Raw genomic sequence first — 11859 nt, 5'->3', positions numbered from 1 at the left:
GTTGTTCGAGTGCACACCATTGTGCAGGTGCAATGTAGATGATGCCGGACGAGAGCGATGGTGAAGCCGTGCAAGGAGGGGAGACAAGCGCAGGCGACACCATGTCTGATGATCTCGTGGTGCAACGTCTAGAGATCTTAAGGCCATTCTCTGTTCCCATTCATCCCTTTGGATGTTATTTAATACTCTCCACTTCATTCCTAGCATGCTATACTACTGACTAGATCATGGATCTACAGCCAACTTTATAGTTTTCCTTTTTTTTTTTTTTTGTTAGAACAGAGGGCAAAAGCTTTATTAGGTAATAATACAGATGATTACAAAGTCTAAGCAGAAGCAAAATGAGACGTTTATAGTAGGAAGACCAGAGAACAATAACACAAAAGACAAAGTAGTCCAAAAGAAGCAGACCGTAAGCAAAACAAGCCCAATGCAGCCTAGAGTTGAGATGTATGCACTTGGTAAATATGATTTGTGTAACTACATGCATTGGTAATGCAGCCCAATGCAACAAAATGTTATGATTTATGTAATTAATATTAATCATTTATTTTAAAATATACTTCAAATTTTTTATATTTTTTTTATTTTAATATTCTTATGCTTTTGTGCGGTTCTTTGCTGGTTGTAGTAATGGACAGTCATAATTATGGTGCAAAAAATGGTAGAGAGACAGATTGGCTTAGTTGTGAAAGAGAGGATATTTGTATTGATAATGATGAGGTAGCCATATATCCACATTCTTATAGGCAAGAAGTTGAAAGGAATGGTGAGTCAGTTGATGTTTTAAGTCATGAAGAGTCAAGTAGAAAGCTATTAAATTAGGTTGTACATAGTGAGAAGAAGACTTATAAGTTTTATTGTGACTATGGGCATCATATGGGTTTTAATATCCGAAAGAAAAAGCAAACTTATATTTTTGGAACAAAAAAAAAAAAAATCATACAAAGGATTATTATTGCTCAAAAGAAGGGCTTAAAAATGATCAACAGCCTAATAAATCGACCTTTAATAGGTCGGACATTAGAACTGATTGTAAAGTAATAATTCGATTCATTATTGATGAAAATGGGAAGTGGAAGGTTACTAAATTGGTTGCTAAGCATAATCATAAGTTGGCAAAACCTAATAAAAAGCACTTATTGAGATTAGCAAGGTTACTTGCAGCTACAAAGGCATGTGTTATAGACTCTATGGTGAATGCAAAAATTCGAACAATCAATGCATATTCCTATATGGTTGAAGAAATTAGAGATATTGAAAATCTAGATTTTACTAAAAAGATTATTATAGTTATGTTAACATGCAAAAGATGATGCTTATTGAGGCAGGAGACTCCCAAAGTTTAATGAGCTATTTGAAGTGCAAAGCTACATAGGATGGCATGTTTTATTGGGATGTGTAGGTTGATCAAGAGGGTCGGATGACAAACCTTTTTTGAAAGGATGGCAAATCAAGAATTGATTATGATTGCTTTGGTGATGTTGTGGTTTTTGATACAACTTACCATATAAACATGTATAATCTCATTTGTGCACTATTTGTAGGGGTTAACCACCATTGGCAAAATAATATGTTTGGTTGTGCATTTTTATTGGATGAGATAACATCTTTTATATAGCTTTTTAAGTCATTTTTGGAGTCCATGGTTGATCAATCTCCTAAAACTATTTTCACCGATCAAGATCAAGCAATGGTTAAGGCAATTGAACAAGTGTTTCCAAATACACATCATCATCTTTGTTTGTGGCACATCTCTTGAAATGCTCCCTCATATGAGCAATCTCAATTCTAGCTGAAGCTTCCATCACCTGTTTTATAAATGCTTGCAAGGTTGTGACTCAAAAATAGAGTTTGAAGAAACATGAAAAAAGATGATTTCTGAATACAATGCTCAAGATCATAAGTGGCTTTATCACCTTTATAAAATTTATCGAAAATGGTGCACGGCTCTAAACAAAGATTCTTTTGATGGTGGGACTAAATCATCTCAAAAGAGTGAGAGTACCAATAATATTTTGAATGGCATGGCGGATAAGTCTGAAGGGAAAGAAAGTCTGTTTCTATCAGAGAACGCAGTGGATAGCCAGGGTGCATCTAAAAATTTTCTATAACAACTTAATAAAGATCAGATCTTTACCTGATTCATAGAAAAATTTGAGTCAAATCCCAAAGATTCTGAATCCAAAGCTTCGCATAGGCCTGAATCCACAAATCCTCTACTTCGCGCGCACGTCAAACTTCGTAAAAAAATAGAATGAAGCCTCAGATTGAAGCACCTTCATAAGACAATAAAGGAAGAAGAGAGAGCCTTTGATGTGATGCCTCACTTCAGCAAGAGGGATACCCAAGAGGGCCTTCACGTCATGGGAAGGTGGGATGCCCAAAGGGAAGATGCCAAGGAAGAAGGTGACACCCACTCTATCTTCATGCCTCTTCTCTCTCTCTCTCTCTCTCTTTCTCTCCTTAGCACACAATCTAATTGTTATGCCATTATAGTTAGAGGTCCTTTCTATTTATAGATGATTTTTTATGACCCATAAGACTAGGATATCTAATTCAAACAGGCTTTGAATTAATCCATGACTTATCAAAGAAGGAGTCTTAAGGGAGAAAGGATTAGCATCCACATGCACCCACACCTACACCTAAAGGTGAGGCGGCAACACCCCATCACCCCTTGGTCGGCCATGAGGAGAGAGAATCTCAATAAAATTGGACTCTAAGGATCTAATCCAAATATGGATCAATTCGAATTTAATTCAAATATGATTCGAATCAATTTCGAATAAGCTGTCAATTCCAAACTGTTTAGGATTTAGGATTAAGTTTAATTTGAATTTATAAACTCAATTAAGTCTAACTAAATCAGATTTAATATGAAATAAATTAGCACTTAAATTTAATATCTCATAGACTCCTTGAATCAAAGATTAAATCTTGTTCATCCCTAAAATTAAACCTGAATATCATGTCTAGTGCTAGCTAGACATAGTCAACTATTTAATTCTGTATGATCTATAACTTAATTCTTAATCAAATTAATCTATTTGTTCAATTAAGTCACATACTTTCAAATTGAATTTATAGACTTAGGTCAATTCTTTTGTATATTGCTTGACTTTGTGCGTGACTCCATAAGTTGGAACACTAAGTCGGTAGTACAGGACTGTTTTCTGTACTAATCAAAGTTACCATCTAGCAATGATTTTCGATGTCCAGATAGGTCGAATTATCATAAGATAATATTTAAGAACCTATGCATATGGTTACCGCATAATTCATTCCTTTGACCTTAAATGCTTTAGGACGGTCCATGGTTAAACTGTCAATCCTGAAGGATTATCCATATTGTATTCCAACCTTTCAAATCTATCACATGGATTATCCTGATCAAAGTTTTACTAAATTGAAATATAGTGATGCATCAGCTCCTATAATTTGAAGAGATCGATTTCATCTTGATCCACACATAGACTTCGCAAGTACTTGACTGTACCCGATAGTCTTTCGTCACTACATTAAAAATGCAGGTAGTCCGGTACCAAAGCACAGTGAGTTGCTTGCAAGTCACTATGATGATCTTAAGTCTGAGAGATACTTATGCCCATACGTTTCGCGAGCTGCTCTTGACAGCAGAGCGCTCAGCAGGTGAGTCACTTGTTCAGTAACGATGTACTTCTACATCTCACCTGTATGCCATATCAGTGTCTCTACACTCTTTGGTTAAGAGGACAACCAACCCATATAGCACACAACGACTTTCACTCGATAAACATCATTGTCCTTTAATGATATATCATTTGATCGTGAATATGTTTAAGAACTATATGATAAATCTTTCTTTATCAATTACTTCATAGTTCTAAGGACTTCATCACAACATAAGAGTTCTACAAGAAAGATGTATCTTTGTGATGAATGATGCCAAAATAATTTTTATTTATTAATTAATAATTCATATACATATTATAGAATGAGCACAATCATCCAAATGATTAACTGTACGATATATTTTTCAACAACTTTCATTGGAACTAAAGTCAATTGGGACAATATCTTATACCCATCTTTCACTTATGATCATTGTATTCTTTGATCTCAAGAGCTTTAGTGAAGGGATCGGCTATCTTCTCCTTTCCATCGATCTTCTGAAGTTCGACGTCACCTCGATCTATGATCTCACATACAAGATGATAGCAGCATAGAATGTGCTTGGTATGCTGGTGTGACTTTGGTTCTTTCACTTGAGCTATGGCTTCAGTGCTGTCACAATATAACAGAATAGGACCCATCAATAGAGGGTGTAACTCCAAGCTCAGTGATGAACTTCTACAACCACACCGTCTCTTTTGCAGCATCGGATGCAGTAATGTATTCTGCTTTGCATACAGAATCGATCATAGTATGTTGCTTGAAACTCTTCCAGTAAATTGCTCCTCTATTTAAGATAAATATACAGTCCGATACACTTTTGCTGTCATCATGGTCTGATTGAAAATTAAAATCAGTATATCCTATAAATTTCAAGTCAGTGTCTCCATAGATAAGCCATTGGTCTTTAGTATTTCTCAAATATTTAAGGATTATCTTCATAATCTTTTAATGATTTTTATCCAGATTAGACTGATATCTACTCATCACCCTTAGTGAATATGCTACATCCGATCTCGTTACATCATGGCGTACATGATAGGCTCCACTGTCGAAGCATATGAGATTCTACTCATATGCTTTCTCTCCTGAGGGGTTGTCGAACAATCCTTCTTGGAGAGAGTAATTCTATGGTCTATCGGAAGATAGCTTTTCTTGAAATTCTCTATATTGAACCACTTCAACATGGTGTCGATGTACGTGGATTGAGACAATGTAAGCAACCTTCTAGATCTATCTCTATAGATCTTCATCTCTAGGATATAGGATGCTTCTCCTAAATTCTTTATGAAGAATTATGATGAGAGCCACAGCTTCATACTTTGCAAAGCTGAGATGTCATTTTCTATTAACAGTATGTCATCTACATATAGTACAAAGAAGATGACTACAAAATCGTTAGTCCATTTGTAGATGCAAGGCTCTTCTCCATTCCTATCGAAGCCATACATTTTGATCACCTTATTAAAATATATATTCCAACTCCTAGATACTTGCTTCAGTCCATAGATGGACCTATTTAGTTTGTACATCTTAGATTCGCCTGTGGATGTGAATCCTTTAGGTTGTATCATATACATCTCTTCTTCCAGCTCCTCATTTAGAAAATGATTTTGACATCCATTTGTTAGATCTCATAATCTAATGTGCTGCTATTGCAAGCATAATCCGGATAGACTTGAGCATTGCCATAGGTGAGAACATCTCGTCATAGTCAATACCATAATGGGACTTTTCTTTACTGCACTTTCTGGCTAATAAGATGCTTGCCGTTCAGGTTTGATTGGATGTTGATGGTAACCTTTGACAACTAGACGAACTTTATAGGTCTCCACCTTTTCGTCTGCTCTTCTTTTTCTTTTAAAAATCTACTTGCATCCTATGGATTTTATCCCTTCGGATGTATCAACTAATGTCTATACACCATTGATTTCTATGGACTCCATCTTGAATTTTATGGCCTCAAGCCACTTCTGGGAGTTAGGCCTTTGCATGATTTTCATATAGGTGATCAGATCCTCATCGTTCTCATTTAGTTCGATAAAATCATCATCTCGGATAAAGAAATCATAGTATCTATCCCGTTGATGCGGTACTCTACTGGATCTCCTTAATGGTGCCTCTGTAGACTTCGGATTTGATTTCTCAATCAAATCTGATTCTGTGTGTGCCGGTTCTTCTACCTTATGAACTTCATCAAGTTCAATTTTACTATCATTAGTTTCTTCTCCAAAAATTTTTTTTCCAAAAAGATTGTCCTGTTGCTGACGAACATCTTTTGTTCTTCAGTGAGGTAGAAGTAGTACCCTTTAATTTTCTTTGCATATCCTACAAACAAGTATTTATTAGACTTTGATTCAAACTTATCTGTCTTTAAATACTTGACATAAGCCGGACACCCTCGAACTCGAAGGTGTGAGAGCATCGATCTATGTCCTGTTCATATCTCATATGGAGTTTTATCGACAGACTTACTCGGAACCTTATTCAGAATATAGCAGATAATTTCAAGAGTATATCTCCAAAAGGAGATTGGCAGATTTACAAACCGCATTATCGATCGAACTATGTCTAATAATGTTTGATTCTTCCTTTCAGATATTCCATTATATTGTGATGTTCCAGGAAGAGTCTACTAAGAGAGAATCTCATTCTCCTCTAGATATATCAAAAAATCACTGGTGAGGTATTCACCTCCTCAGTCTGATCGAAGAATTTTAATATTCTTTCCAATCTATTTTTTTACTTCATTACGGAATCATTTGAATATTTCAAATAATTCAGATTTATACTTTATGAGGTACATGTATCCATACCTCGATAGATCGTCTGTAAATATAATGAAGTAATAATATCCTCCTCTAATAACTATGTTCATAGGTCCACATACATCACTATGTATTAGACCTAAAACATCACTGACTCGTTCATCTTTTTTCTTAAAAAGTGACTTAGTCATCTTACCAAGTAGATAGGATTCACAAGTCGGTAATAATTCACAATCATTAATTTCAAGGATACCCTCCTTGATTAATCTGCCTATCCTGTTCTTGTTCACATGACCTATTCTAGAATATCAAAGATAAAAATCACTGATATTATCTATCTTAGGATATTTGTTCGATGTATATATTACACCAATAGGCTATGATAATATATATATACCATATTTTGATTGTCCATACATAATTGTAGTATTATTCACAATGATATCACAAAAATCATCCTTTATTAAAAATTTGAAATCAAGTTTGACTAAAAAGCCTACAAAGATAACATTCATCAAAAAGGAAGGACAATAATGATACTCATCTAACATGACACTATTAGACTCGAAAATAAGCTGCATAGTTCCTAAAGCTAGAACTGGAATAAGCCTGCTATCTCCAATGTTCGAAACTGCTCACCTTCTCTAAATTTTCTACTGACCTACAGTCACTGCAATAAATTATAAATATTAATCAGACTTTCAGTATCCAATATCCAGATAGTAGTATCACAAATAGAAAAATTACAAGGAGTTATCATATAAGTACCTTGCAAAGCAACCGATTGCTTATTTCTCTTGTTCTTTTTTTGGTTAGATTAAGGGAAGCTATATAAGCCGTATAATTTCTTTTCTAATGATCCAGCTTCTTACAAAAGAAGCATTCTGCCTGGCTCTTGTCGGCTTTCGACTTTTTGCTTTGCTTTAGCTTGAGATCGATGGCATAATTTTTCTACACCTTCTTCTTTTCTCTCTTAGAGGATCGATGACCTGTAGACGAACCTCCCATTACATGCATCGGCTCTTTCTGGAGCTGATGGTCCTTCTCGAACGTGTGCAGCAATCCTTGGTAAATCATGGTAGTTTACTGCAAGCTTGATCATTCTATAATGACTCAAGAAGGGTAGATAGAATTTTGGTAGCGAATTGAGGATAGCATCATTGCCTAACTGTTCATGTAATGAAAAGTCAAGTTTGCTTAAGCGTTCAATCTGCTCGATCATGTACAATACATGATCAGTGACTAATACTCCCTCTCGCATACGGGCATTGAACACTATGTAAGAAATTTTATGTCCCTCCACATCCTCTGAGGTGTCGAAGGACTCATTCGATATTTGAATCATATCCTTTGGCTGTACATCTTTGAACTTACGGCTAAGTTCGTCATTCATGGCTACCCTCATAATGCAATGCACCATCATGTGGTCATTGAGCCACTTCAAATAAGTATCTCTTACAGCATGGGGTGCATTGATAGTAAGTTCTTCAGGTGATGGATCCATAAGCACGTACAGGATCCTCTCATACTCCAGGATGATCTTCAACTTCTGATACCAGCTATCGAAGTTGGATCCGATAAACTTGTCACTGTTTAACAGCAAACAGAGGGATAGTGTGTTGGCTATAGCTAAAAAGAAGAAACATAAACCTATTAATATATAAATTATTTTCAATCCTAAAGATATGGACTTTAGTTTAAAAGTTTTTCCATTATTTTATACAAATTGATAACCTCTACCTCCAATTTGAGAAATTACATTAATTTCTTAATGGGTACTAGAATTCACACAGACTATATTCGGGTCCGATTGTGGCTCGACCAATTCTAGTGCATCCATGGGTAGGTTCATAACCAATTATTACTCTAAACAACTTCTAGCAATTAGATTTTGCCCCAAGCCTCTCTTCAGCAGGCATATGGCATCTTCATTGAAAATTCTGATTAGGTCCAACCATTAACATGACTAGACCAAGCGCATCCAACAAATGAATATCCAGATCTGAGTGTGGCTCGACCAATCAAAGCATTGATCTGAAGGGCACAACAAGATGGTCATATGATGAATGACAATTTCAATACCCAATAGACACCAGACGTATGGTGCCTTCAATGCCTATTTAGAATATTGGACTCATTATCATGCATCTTAATGGGAGGCTATGAACAAATTATGTCCATAATTGTATCATTTTAAGGATTTAATAATTTAAAAAATTTAATTTTATTGATTTGAGAATAAGAGAAGAAATTGATCTGTAAGTCGTAAATCCTCCCACTAACTTCATCAAATCATGTAGAGGATTAGATACAAGCTAGTCTAAAGACATCTGAATCAATCATACTAATTTATTTTAATGACATGGGTCAGCTCGAATTGACTGGTGATCTAATCAAAATATAATCTATCATATTGACTAGGTAAATGAGATCAATGGGAGGGATATACCATTGACTCACTGTAGATGCCACCTCAGTGAGTAACTCCTAATTAATAACCACTTAATCAAAACTGCAAAACTTACCTTAAACACCAACTGGTTAATTAGTTTCAATTTGGTTCATAAGAAGATTCAAGTTTAACCATTGAGCCATGATCATGGTTCATTTAGTAAGGTCAAAAATATGGACTTGATGAAGAATCAACTATTGAGATTGATCTAAAAAAATTCTGATCTAATCTAATTCAACTTTTGATTAGATTTAATTAATTTTTTTATTTATTTTATATTTATTTCTAACCCTAGATCTAACCAATAGAAGGACCTGATCGATGCTAATCCATTGACCATCGATTTATGTGGTGTCTTAGTAATCTTCAATTCTCAAATCTAGATTGTTTAAATTTAATTTCAAATTAAGTGTGTGAAACGTGTATTTCAGTTTGTAGAACTATTCTGTTAGGATTTCAAGTGAAGCATACCATATATTTTATATCATAAAAATAAATTTATATATATATGTTTAATAATTAAACATGCATAAGTGTGATCTAAACTTCATATATACATCACATGTATCATGACTACTTTTAGCTCACTACCGATTATATCTAATGTAATATACTTTTCAGATTTTAAAATAATTTTTATATCTAAATTTATCTTATTGTAATGAATTATAAATCATTTTAGATCTAATCTAAACTTATTTATGATCAAAATAATTTATAAAAATCTGTTCGCTCTTTTTCTTCATGAAATCAGAACACAATGACACCCCTACATGTCATAGAGAATCCATCGAATAGACAAAAGAGAGAGATTAATCCCTTCTATCTCTTATGATCGGACGGTCTAGTGATCTTATTAATCTGAGTATTGGGTTATTAAGATTTAAAATCATATTTCAAATAGGATTACATCAACATGTAATTTGATAAAATATTTTATGTCATGAACATGATTTTGATGTTATCAACCATGTTCTTCATCTAATCTAATCATATTTGATATATCATATACATCATATCAGATCTGAAACATATCTTATACTAATTATAAAATATCAAATTTAGATCTAAAATTTTATAAAAAATTAATTAGATACACATATGAATATATAAAAATTAATTTTTTGATTAGATCTATTTTGACGTTATGCAGAATTTTGTTAGAAATCAGATCTGAAAATCTATCAAAATAGATTCAATTCAGATCTAAAATAAGTCTAACTTTATAATTTAAATAATAATATAAAAAATTTATAAAAATTAATTTAAAATAAATTTTAAAATAGATTATTATTCTAACAAAATTTAGTAACAAAAAAAATTTAGTTATAACAAATTTATAATAAATTTTAACCAACTATTGATTAGGTTCTTGTAATCCATTCAAAATCTGATCATAAATTTTATTTAAATAGATCTAAATTAGATTTAATATCTAACATAAAATTTTAATTACATACAATATATAAATAAGTTAAAAAAAATTAATTATATATCCATATATCAAAATCTAGCTCTGATACCAATTGAAGGAAAAGAAAGTCTGTTTCTATCTGTTGCCCAGCTATGCAACCCAAGAGGGGGAGGGGGGTGAATTGGGTTTCTAAAAATTTTAAGCCCAACAGATTACTTATGAAGAACAAAACAAAGACTTTAAATCAATATTAATTACCTAAAGCAGTATTGCAAGGATATAATAAAGAAATAAGATAAAGCGATAAAGCACACCACAAACACAAGGATTTATAGTGGTTCGGTGCTAACCTTGCACCTACATCCACTCCCCAAGATCCTACTTGAGAATTTCTATCCACTATCCTTTGTATTCAACCCGAATACAAAACGTCGGAAACTCCGACACTAGCTATCCCAAGCTAGATCACTTGTTTCCCGGGTACAAGTAAACCCAAAACACTCCGATTTCAGGTTCGGATCAACCTTTCCTTGTTTTGAAAATCCTCCAAAAACAAGAACAAAAACTCACAAAGAGTTAGAAAATTTTGAGCACAGATTAATACAATAACAGCTCCTTAAATGAGCGATTATAACAATAAAAGCTTTACTCAAATGAAGAACCCCTTTTTCAGATTTTCTCAAAGTGGATGAACGCTTGAATGCTTGAGAAGAGGTTGATTGTTGATTGAAGATCTCTTGAAAGCTTTGAACGATCTCTAGATCAAGGTTGAAATACTAGGCGTGAAGGATTCTCTCCTTGAAAGCTCTTGCTTTTTTCTTTCACAATCTCTCTGGTATATTGTGGATCCTCTCTCTTTTTCTTTTTGGATTTTTCGTTGATCTCAGGCTTTTTCTTGCAAATTTCGGATCCTCTCTCTTCTTCTTCTCTTTTGATCTGCCAATTGATCTTCTTCTTCACAGATTTTTCTCTCCAATTTGATCTGCTATTTAAACTGCAATTTCTTTCACCATTTCAAGCATTTTGTAGCATTAGAAGCAAGAGAAAATAATTTAGGTAGATAAAGAGCCGTTAGAGCAATTTTAGAAAGCATAAATGGCAATTAAAATGGGCAAAAAAATAGCCGTTGCTGATATTTCCCATCGCAGGGGTCGACTCATGAGTTGACTCATGCATCAGGAGTCGACTCATGAGTCGACTTCTGTTGCACAGACCAGAAGGTCTGATTTCTGGATTTTTCGGCTCAAATCAGCAGAGGTCGACTCATGAGTCGACTCATGCCTTGTGGGTCGACTCATGAGTCGACTCACAGGTCGTGCCAAGTCAAAAATCCAGCGTGTCATGGAAATATTTTGCGTGCCAATCAGCTCACAGTGTCATGAGTTGACTCATGAGTCGACTCATGCACTTCAAACCTTCATAACTTCAAAAATATAAGTCCAAATATAATGAAATTTTCACCAATAGTTTACAAATCATTTGTTCTATCAAATGATACTATCAAATCAGAATTTTAGTGAAATTATGATTTTGCCCTTGAAGAGCATAAGGACTTTTTCATTTTAAAATTA

At 34.0% G+C, this 11859-nt stretch overlaps 1 pseudogene; it reads left to right on the top strand.

The window, feature by feature from the left end:
• Positions 1 to 313: 313 nt before the first annotated feature.
• On the top strand, positions 314 to 2114 carry LOC140852550 (protein FAR-RED IMPAIRED RESPONSE 1-like; annotated as a pseudogene).
• Positions 2115 to 11859: the final 9745 nt, after the last annotated feature.

Source organism: Elaeis guineensis, chromosome 11 (assembly GCF_000442705.2).
Source record: "Elaeis guineensis isolate ETL-2024a chromosome 11, EG11, whole genome shotgun sequence".
NCBI classification, from domain to species: Eukaryota; Viridiplantae; Streptophyta; class Magnoliopsida; order Arecales; family Arecaceae; genus Elaeis; species Elaeis guineensis.
This window is presented reverse-complemented; position numbering and strand designations above follow the sequence as displayed.